The sequence below is a fragment of the Leucopleurus acutus genome (genome assembly GCF_964270905.1).
Source record: "Leucopleurus acutus genome assembly, chromosome: 3".
Taxonomy (NCBI): domain Eukaryota; kingdom Metazoa; phylum Chordata; class Mammalia; order Artiodactyla; family Delphinidae; genus Leucopleurus; species Leucopleurus acutus.
Window position 1 is genome coordinate 13,534,062 of NC_139145.1, and position 9,986 is coordinate 13,544,047.

The following is a 9,986-nucleotide window of genomic DNA, read 5'->3' on the forward strand; positions in this document are numbered from 1 at the left end:
TTTGCCAAGCAGAAATAGAGACACAGACATGGATAACAAACATATGGACACCAAGGGGGAGAGGGGTGGGGTGGGAGGAATTGGGAGATTGGGATCGACACATATACATTATTGATACTATGCGTAAAATAGACAACTGATGGGAACATACTGTGTAGCACAGGGAACTCTACCTAATGCACTCTGGCGTTCTAAATGGGAGGGATATCCAAAAGGGAGGGGCTGTATGTTTATGTATGGTGGATTCATTTTGCTGTGCAGTAGAAGCTAACACAACATTGTAAAGCAACTATACGCCAATAAAAATTAATTAATTAAAAAAAAACCCAGACCTATAAAAAAAAAAAGACTTCTATGTGGTATGGAGTGCAGGTAGTGAGGCTTCTGCGTTTCCTGCCTGAGGCCGCAGAGGGAGTGAGATAAAGGAACTGGGCAGTGGGCAGCGCTGCTGGAGAGTATGAGGGGTGAGATCTAGAGTTCCCAGCACCTCTCTGCCCCCTCCTGATTCCTTCACTGTCCCTTAAGCCAGCTTCCTTTTCTCTGTCATGGTGAGAACACCTCCCCTGCACCCCCGCCCCCAGCCCCATGCTCCAAGGATACTGGTTTCTCCCCATGTTCAGGAGCTAAGAAAGCTCAACCTAGACCCCTCCCCAACTCGGTTCTCCGTCCGCCTTTCTCATCTCACAGCCCCATGCCCTGGCTGTGCAGACTCTTTCCTCTTATGATAAAAGTAGGGTAACATAATTGCATCTTGAAGAATGTCAGTGATGATTAAAGGACACTAGGTAGATCATGGAATACTGTTCATTGATTGAGTACCACATGAGGGACACCACACTGAGCACTGGACACGCAGCATCTCACTTAAGCCTCCCTGGACCCTAAGAGGTAGTGGACTGTTTTTATTCTCATTTTATAGAAAAGGAACCTGAGGCCCAGAGTGACCCACACGGGGTCATCCAGCTTGTGGGTGACAGAGCTGACACTCGACCCAGCTGACTCTAGAACAGAGCTGGAGGGAAGTTCTAAGACCCCACCTCCTGCCATGCTTTCCTGCCCCCCAACTCCCATCCCCTGACTCTCTCAGGCTGAGTCATCAGAGGTCAGCTCTCTCCACTCCTGATGTCCCCCCAGGAGACCCTGGAACCAGCCTCATCGCAGGTGGTGTGGCTAATTCCAGGCCTGACACCACCGGCTCCAAAAAGGGATCCCTCCCCCAGGAGATGCTGGCTCGCTTCATGGCCTTGTAGGGTAGACCCTTGTCCCTGGAATGGCCTCTTGCTCAGGGAGCTCCCAGAGGTGGAATCTGATGCCGGGGAGGGGAGAAGGCGGCTAGGAATGGTGTTAGAGCCCAGCTGCGCCCCCTGCCCTGTAACCTTAGCCCTGGAGTTATGCTCTCTCTGTGTATCTGCCCCAGGGACACCCCAGAATTCCTGGCCAGGACTGGAAGGGTCATCTGGGGTTCCTGGCCCCTGGGGACTCTGGTCCAGCTGTCCAGGCTGCGTGGCCTGCGGCATGAGGTGGATGAAGCCTGCCATTTATAGCTCAGAAGGAGTGGGCTGCCCTCCTGCACCGTCATTCTCCAACTGGGGACTTCTGAGAACCGGGGTGGGGGAAGAGCTCTGTGTTGCCATCAGGCCACCTCACAGCCCTGAGACTCAGGGTCACTTATTGAGCACCTACTACATGCCAGGCACTGTGCAGGCTTCGGAGACATGATGCTAGACATGACTCAGCCCAGTGGGGAGAGACAACCAATACCTGCAAACCCCTGTGGAATTTGTTAGCATAAGGCAAACTGCTGTCTTAGGTTAGGATCCCCCAGAAGCAGCCCATGAGACAAAAATTCGAGAGCAAGTAATTTATTTGGGAAGCTACCCAAAGAGACACAGGTAGCGGGTGGGGAAGTGAGAAGCGTTACCCCTCCGGAAGTCTGGAGCACAGTGCCACCAGGGACCTCTGGGGGGCAGCAGAGAGCATGCCCTTCAGAGTTTGAGGACCTGAGGGGTGAAGGAGCTGGGGTATTTATCTACCAATTCCCATCCTTGTCGGTTGAAGGCTGATCCTGGGGGGTGTTGATATAGGGCCCCCACCAGCTTCAGCAGCTGGAGAAAGACACCCCCGCACCCCACCATGCATAGGTGCTGGAAGAAGAAAGCCCTTGGTATAGGGGGACATGATTAATTTGGGGTGGAAGTCAGGGAAGGCTTCCCTGAGGAGGTGACAATTGAGGTGAGGGCTGAAGGAGGACTGTAAGGGGGTTGCCTCTCCCCCCCCTCCAAATCTCTCCTGGAGTTTGAGGCATGCAGAGAGACCGAGGGGCCAGAGTGAATTTACCGAGTACAGGAGGAAAAGAGCAAAGATGGTCTCAGCTTGCATCCCATGGAGTCTTCTTGATCACTGAATAATAATATAACAAGGATGATAATCGACATGGCACTGGCTAAAGATGACCCAGAGCGTCAACAGATGTGCTGAGCTGGTCACGTGCAGCACGTGGGCAAGGGGTGGGCGGGGATGGGGAACTCGACCCTTCACTGAGACCCTTGTGCAGTGTGTACTTGGAGTCCCCTCAGCAGGAAAGCTGCTTATCAAGGCCACACAGCTGACACTGTGCCAAAGCCAAGATTTGAACCTGAATCTGTCTGATTTCCCCTGACCCTGAAACCACCACTGCTCCAGCCCTGCTGCCCTGTTTATTAAGAATCACCAGGGAAGGAGCCAGTGTGGGGAGGAGGGAGCAAAGGGCCCCGTGTTCTCCCCAAATTCTCTGAGGCAGACTCCAAGGGAACTGTGTGGATTACAGACCTTGCCCACAAATGCTGAAAAAGAGGCATGGCCACAAGCTTTATGGCATCATCATCATAATTAATAATAATTAATTATTAATTAATTACATTAATTAATTGACATTTCCCTCAATCTGCCTGCGCTGTTCTAAATGCCTCACATATATAAGCTCATATATTAATTTTCACAATAACCCTATGAGATGGGGCTATTATTATTCCCATTTTACATCAGGAGAAACTGGAGCACAGAGAGGTCAAGAAACTTGCTCAAGGCCACACAGCTGAAAATGTCAAAATCAAGATTTGAACTCAGGCTGTCTGACTCCAGAGTTAACACCCTGAACCTCTGTACTATGCCCTGAACAGCCTCATCTGCTTGACCTCCAGCCCAAATTACCTTTGCAGATGACAGCCGCTTCCCATTGGGTGTCAGAGCTACCACTACTGAGAGATGATTCTCTGTGAGTCCCGGGTGTTTCCATACAACTCACAAGCAGGGATGTGAACAGCTTTCGTTCTGGCTGTCTTTTCAAGAATGTTCGTGTAGCAAGCAGCCCCGGAAGATAGAGAGAATTTCTTGCTCTGAGGCAGAGGGCAGGTTTGTTTGCTGTCCATGTAACAAAGTTGATGCTTCCTTCTGAGGTAAAGGTTTGTTCACAGTCCACTAGAAAAGACAGGAGTTTCTGAGCTCAGAGTTACTCAGCTGTGGTGCAAACCCAACGTGCACCTGCATTGTCTCCGTGGCATTTGAGAGGAACCAGCAAAAACATGAAGTTCATACTGCCTGCTGTGCTGTGAGTAGTAAAGTTCTTTGTCTCTGACCCTGGAGTCTCGTATCTTCTGCCAGCATCCATGAAACTGGCAGGTTAAATTGTCAGCTTACAGGTAAGGTCTCAGACCCTTCACAGTCCTAGATACCTATTTGCTCTCTCTATGATGCCACCTGTCACCAAGATGTCTCACCAGGGATCCTGGATTTAACCTGTTTAGGTTTCACCTCTGCTGCTGCCTTTCTGACCTGGTGCAGAGTGGAACACGAGGCATGACATGACGTGAAGCATGTCATTCTTTCAGGTTGATTTCTCAACCTTGGCACTGTTGACATTTTGGGCTGGATCATTCTTTATAGTATAAGGCTGTCCTGTGCACTGTAGGATGTTGAGCAACATCCCTGGACACTACTCACTAGATGCCATTAGCACCCCACCCCCAGTCATGACAACGTAAAATGTTTCCATACATTGTCAGTGCCCCCTGGTGTGTGGCCTAAATCATCCTCCTTGTTGAGAACCACTCCTTTTAGGAAGGACCGACAGCTTAGGCAACAGAAAAAGCTGCCTTCTTTGTCTTAGGGAGTCTATTTTTCAGAGAGATCCTTCTCCACTCCCAAATTATCAATATATAGAAATGATTCCTAGATTACTCTCAGTATGAACACTGGCATATTGGAAGTCTTGTGACTTTGGAACAATGAATGAGTTAACAAGCAAATGATAAAAAGTCACAACAACACCGTACACCCATGTTCATGGCAGCATTATTCACAAGAGCTAAAAGGTGGAAGCAAACCAAATGGCCTTTGGTGGACGAATGGATAAACAAAATGTGGTCCATCCACACAATGGAATATTATTCAGTCTTAAAGAGGAAGGACCTTCTGACACAAGCTGTAATGTGGATGAAACTTGAGGACTTTATGCTAAATGAAATACGCCAGTCACAAAAAGGACAAATATTGTATGATTCGTCTCATATGAGGTCCCTAGAGTAGTCAAATTCACAGAGACAGAAGAAAGGAGAAAGGTGGGTGCAAGCGGCTGAGGGGTGGAAATGGGGAGTCAGTGTTTAATGGGGACAGAGTCCCCATTTTGCGAGCTGAAATGCTACTTAACTATACACTGAAAACAGATTAAGATGGTAAATTTTATGTTATGTGTATTTTACCACAATTTTAAAAAAGTAACAACAACAAAACAACCAATAGCATCTGTTGAGTGTTTACTATGCACCAGGCCCCGAGTGTTTTAGAGGCACTATCTCAGAGTTTACAAACTTTAGTTATCCCCACGTCACCTCTACCCTTGTGTCCATGTCTTACTTTGGGTTTCCCCAAAAGTAGACCCCCAAACAAGAGTTTGTGGGAGGTGGTTCCTGGAAGCCTGGTGAGAGAGTGGGGAAAGGAGACAGGGAGAGGAGGTACGTTCATGAGTGGCTACCGCTGCGGGCAACCAGGGGTTGTTTCCACTAGGGATCTTATGAACACTTCTGACGTCTACTCTGAAGTCATCTTAGAGTCATCCAACTGAAAGGTCAGGATGCTGGGGGTATTTGCCCACCAACTCTTGACCCTCAGAGATTGATGGCTACATCCTGGGCATTAACACCCTGCAGCTTCTGGTCTGCCACACGCGGGCCAAGAACACTCTGTATCAGAAGTCGTTGGCATGTGATGGGAACTGTCTGCAGGTGAACTACGGGTGTGTTGAAGGAACGTGGGGAGAGGTCACCAACAGTGGCTGCTAAAGCCATGTCTGTGTACCAAAGGTTCTATCATTTCCTTGATTTTTTTTTCTTTGAATCTATCATTTAAAAATATCTCAGGGGCCTCCCTTGTGGCGCAGTGGTTGAGAGTCCGCCTGCCGATGCAGGGGATGCGGGTTCGTGCCCCGGTCCGGGAAGATCCCACATGCCACGGAGCGGCTGGGCCCGTGAGCCATGGCCACTGAGCCTGCACTTCCGGAGCCTGTGCTCCACAACGGGAGAGGCCGCAACAGTGAGAGGCCCGCGTACCGCAAAAAAAAAAAAAAAAAAATCTCAGGTGGGTTAGTCATTGTGAGCATCCACCATGGGGTACCATGGTCAGAACCAAAAAGTGCAGAAGGTGACAGTGCACCCCATCATTTTCAGATACTTGCAAAAGAGATCTCAGATTCAAGTCCGGCTTTATTTTATTTGTTTGTTTTTTTAGTATAAGTTTATTTTATTTATTTATTTTTGGCTACGTTGGGTCTTCATTGCTGCGCATGGGGTTTCTCTAGTTGTGGCGAGCCGGGGCTACTCTTCGTTGCAGTGCATGGGCTTCTCCTTGCGGTGGCTTCTCTTGTTGCGGAGCACGGACTCTAGGCACGTGGGTTTCAGTAACTGTGGCATGTGGCCTCAGTAGTTGTGGCTCGCGGGCTCTAGAGTGCAAGCTCTGTAGCTGTGGTGCATGGGCTTAGTTGCTCTGCGGCATGTGGGATCTTCCCGGACCAGGGCTTGATCCTATGTCACCTGCATTGACAGGTGGATTCTTAACAACTGTGCTACCAGGGAAGTCCCTCAACTGTAGCTTTATGAGCAAGTGAGTATGCAGATAGAGGGCTGTATCATTGGTTTTAATGAGTACAGAAACCTTATATCAGATGATGCTGAGGGATTCATTCTAAAACAAAGTCAAGAAAACACCTGGGGCAGATCATGCTCAAAGGAGGTAATATTACTCTGCTCCAAAGTGTCTCCAACTAGAATATTACTCAGCCATAAAAGAGGATAAAATAATGCCATTTGCAGCAACAAGGGTGGATGTAGAGATGATCATACTAAGTGAAATAAGTCAGAAAAAGAAAGACAAATACCATATGATATCACTTATATGTGGAATCTAAAATATGACACAAATGAACTTATCAGAAACAGACTCACAGATGTAGAGAACAGACTGGTGGTTGCCAAAGGGGAAGAAGATGGGGGAGGGATAGATTGGGAGGTTTTTTTTTTTTTAAACATCTTTATTGGAGTGTAATTGCTTTACAATAGTGTGTTAGCTTCTGCTTTATAACAAAGTGAATCAGCTATACATATACATATATCCCCATATCCCCTCGCTCTTGCATCTGCCTGCCACCCTCCCTATCCCACCCCCCTAGGTGGTCACAAAGCACCGAGCTGATTTCCCTGTGCTATGTGGCTGCTTCCCACTAGCTATCTATTTTACATTTGGTAGTGTATATATGTTCATGCCACTCTCTCACTTCGTCTCAGCTTACCCTTCCCCCTCCCCATGTCCTCAAGTCCATTCTCTACATCTGCGTCTCTATTCCTGTCCTGCCCCTAGGTTCTTCAGAACCATTTTTTTTTAATTCCATATATATATGTGAGAGCATACGGTATTCGTTTTCCTCTTTCTCAATTACTTCACTCTGTATAACAGACTCTAGGTCCATCCACCTCACTACAAATAACTCAATATCATTTCTTTTTATGGCTGAGTAAGATTCCATTGTATATATGTGCCACATCTTCTTTATCCATTCATCTGTCGATGGACACTTAGGTTGATTCCCTGCCCTGGCTATTGTAAATAGAGCTGCAATGAACATTGTGGTGCATGACTTTTTTTGAATTATGGTTTTCTCAGGGTGTATGCCCAGTAGTGGGATTGCTGGGTCGTATGGTAGTTCTATTTTTAGTTTTTTAAGGAACCTCCATACTGTTCTCCATAGTGGTTGTATCAATTTACATTCCCACCAACAGTGCAAGAGGGCTCCCTTTCTCTACACCCTCTCCAGCATTTACTGTTTGTAGATTTTTGGATGATGGCCCTTCTGACCCCCTCATTGTAGTTTTGATTTGCGCTTCTCTAATGATTAGTGATGTTGAGCATTCTTTCAAGGGTTTGTTGGCAATCTGTATATCTTCTTTGGAGAAATGTCTATTAGAATGGGAGTTTGGAGTTAGCAGACGCAAACTATTATATAGAGAATGGATCAACAGCAAGCTGTCTAGCACAAGGAACTATATTCAATATCCTGTGATAAACCATAATGGAAAAGAATATGAAGAAGAATATATATGTATAACTGAATCACTTTGTTCTACAGCAGAAATGAACACAGCATTGTAAATCAACTCTACTTCAATAAAATTAAAACAAAACAAAACAAAGTCTCTTCAACTAGAACTTTTCGGCCATGGCACGTGACTCGGTTCAGTCTAGTTCAAGACGCTGACAAACTTCAGGGCTGGTGCTTGAAAGACAGAATTTTGGTGCTTGAAAGAAGCTTTTCAAGGAGTTAAAGTGTATTTGAACATGTGACGATTGATATTTATGGAATAAAGGTTTTTGCTTTCTTTGTCCCTTTCATGGTGGTAGCAGGGCAAACTTTTGAGACGGTGCCAAATATCTAAGAACGTATATCTGCCCCTGAGAGAATTTCTGTAGAATTCAATTCCATTAGTTAAAATAGTTTTTCTAGGGGACTTCCCTGGTGGTCCAGTGGTTAAGAATCCGCCTTCCAATGCAGGGGATGGGGTTCTATCCCCGGTTGGGGAACTAAGATCCCACGTGCCTCAGGACAACTAAGCCCACATGCCGCAACTACTGAGCCTGCATTTTCTAGAGCCAGCGCATTCTAGAGCCCACGCACCACATCTAGAGAGCCTGTGCTCTGCAACTAGAGAAGCCCGCGCGCCACAATGAAGAGCCCGAGCACCGCAAAGGAAGATCCCACGTGCCGCAACGAAGATCCCGAGTGCCGCAACTAAGACCTGACAGGGCCAAATAATAATAAAAAATGTTTTTAAAAAAATAAATACAATAAAATAGTTTTTCTACTAACTGGCCCCAGCCTGAAGCTTGCCACAGTAACTAGACTAGCTATTTATTCTACAACTATCCTAAGAGAACTGTCAACTGCTTTAATTTACAAAGATTATATTTAAATTCCATTCTTTTGACTATGTTAAAGATTGTATGTTTCAAAGCATCCTTTTAAAAACTTATTTCTTTGTGCTTACAATTTTTTTCTATAGTAGATCATTTTATTGATTAAATTTAACCCCTTCAACAGAAAACAGATCAGTGCATTCCTAAGGATCAGGGAAGAGTTTGTTGCATAGGATTTTGGGGTGGAGGGTCAGGACTGATAAATGGAATATTGCCTGCCGTATCAGTAAACGAAGGATGTCGCAGTCTTCAGTGCTTGCAGCCCTCCAACGTGAGCCGGTGAGCCCTGAGGGAACTAAGGAAGGAAAGAATACCTGCCATCTAGCAGCCATCAGACTGCAGCCCCTCCCCACAGTGAGCCCTGTGGAAACTCAGGATGTGAAAACACAGGATACTGGCCCCACATAACAGAGGTGCATATCAAAATAATGATTTCAGTGAGCCCAGACTCTTGTATCTTCCTATACGTAGAAAAGCACTAAATTCCTTAACTTGACATACCTGGTTTTCTTTAATTAACAATAATCTTTCGATGTTCAGACTATCTGCCCTTTGTTGCAAAACGCCTATATAACCTGGCTTCCCCCTGGCCTCCCCAGAGCAGTTCTTTCAGGGTTACTTGAGATGCTGCTTCCCGGGCTTGAAGTCCTAAAAATTCCCGCCGAATAAAACATGACTCTCTGCTTTTAGGTTGTGAATATTGTTTAAGTCAGCAGGGCTGAAGAACTGCTCTACTCTTTGGTTATGGTGGTCATTGCATTTGTCAAACTTCAGAGTGAGTTTTACTGAATGTAAATTCTACGTCAATAAACTAACTTTAAAAACTTAAAAACAAAGTGTCTCCAGCTAGAAATGATCAGTGAAGTGAGAAATTGTTGAGAAGGCAACGCAGTTTGTTTTTTTTAGGTGTTCTTTGTTGGGAGTGTGGTTCTAAAACATTTCTTCATATTGTTACCCTTATGTTGTTATTACCAGCTGACGATTAAAAAAAAAACTCAAATAACTTCTTTGGCCTCATCATAGTGCAGGGTTGAGGTACCAGTTGTGTTTTCTACACATTTAAGTAAAATGTGTTTATCCATTTCACACTTTAAAAAAATTTTTTTTAATTGTTTTGGCCCTGCCACACGGCACATGGGATCTTAGGTCCCTGACCAGGGATGGGACCTGCGCCCCCAGCAGTGGAAGCACCGAGTCTTAGCCACTGGACTGCCAGGAGAGTCCTCATTTCACATCTACAGTCATCTTGCTTGCCAGTCATTCATGAACTGTATTATCTCATTTAATTCTCCTAACATCCCTGTGCACTAGGCATTATTACCTTTATTTTACATATGAGAAAATGGGGACTCAAAAGGGTGAAATGACTTATCCCAGGCAGCACTCAGGTACACAACATAATGATTCCATATTTGTATATATTGTCAAATGATCACCCCAATAAGTCTAGTGCACAATCATCACCATAAGCTATAATGGAATAAAAAAAA

The 9,986-nt window shown here is 45.8% G+C and overlaps 1 pseudogene across 1 annotated transcript; it reads left to right on the forward strand.

Annotated features, from left to right (window-relative positions):
• The first annotated feature begins 5,297 nt into the window (after positions 1-5,297).
• LOC309959992 (small nuclear ribonucleoprotein E-like) lies at positions 5,298-6,296 on the forward strand (annotated as a pseudogene). The gene is made up of 2 exons: positions 5,298-5,727; positions 6,121-6,296. The product of its transcript is annotated as a small nuclear ribonucleoprotein E-like (transcript).
• Positions 6,297-9,986: the final 3,690 nt, after the last annotated feature.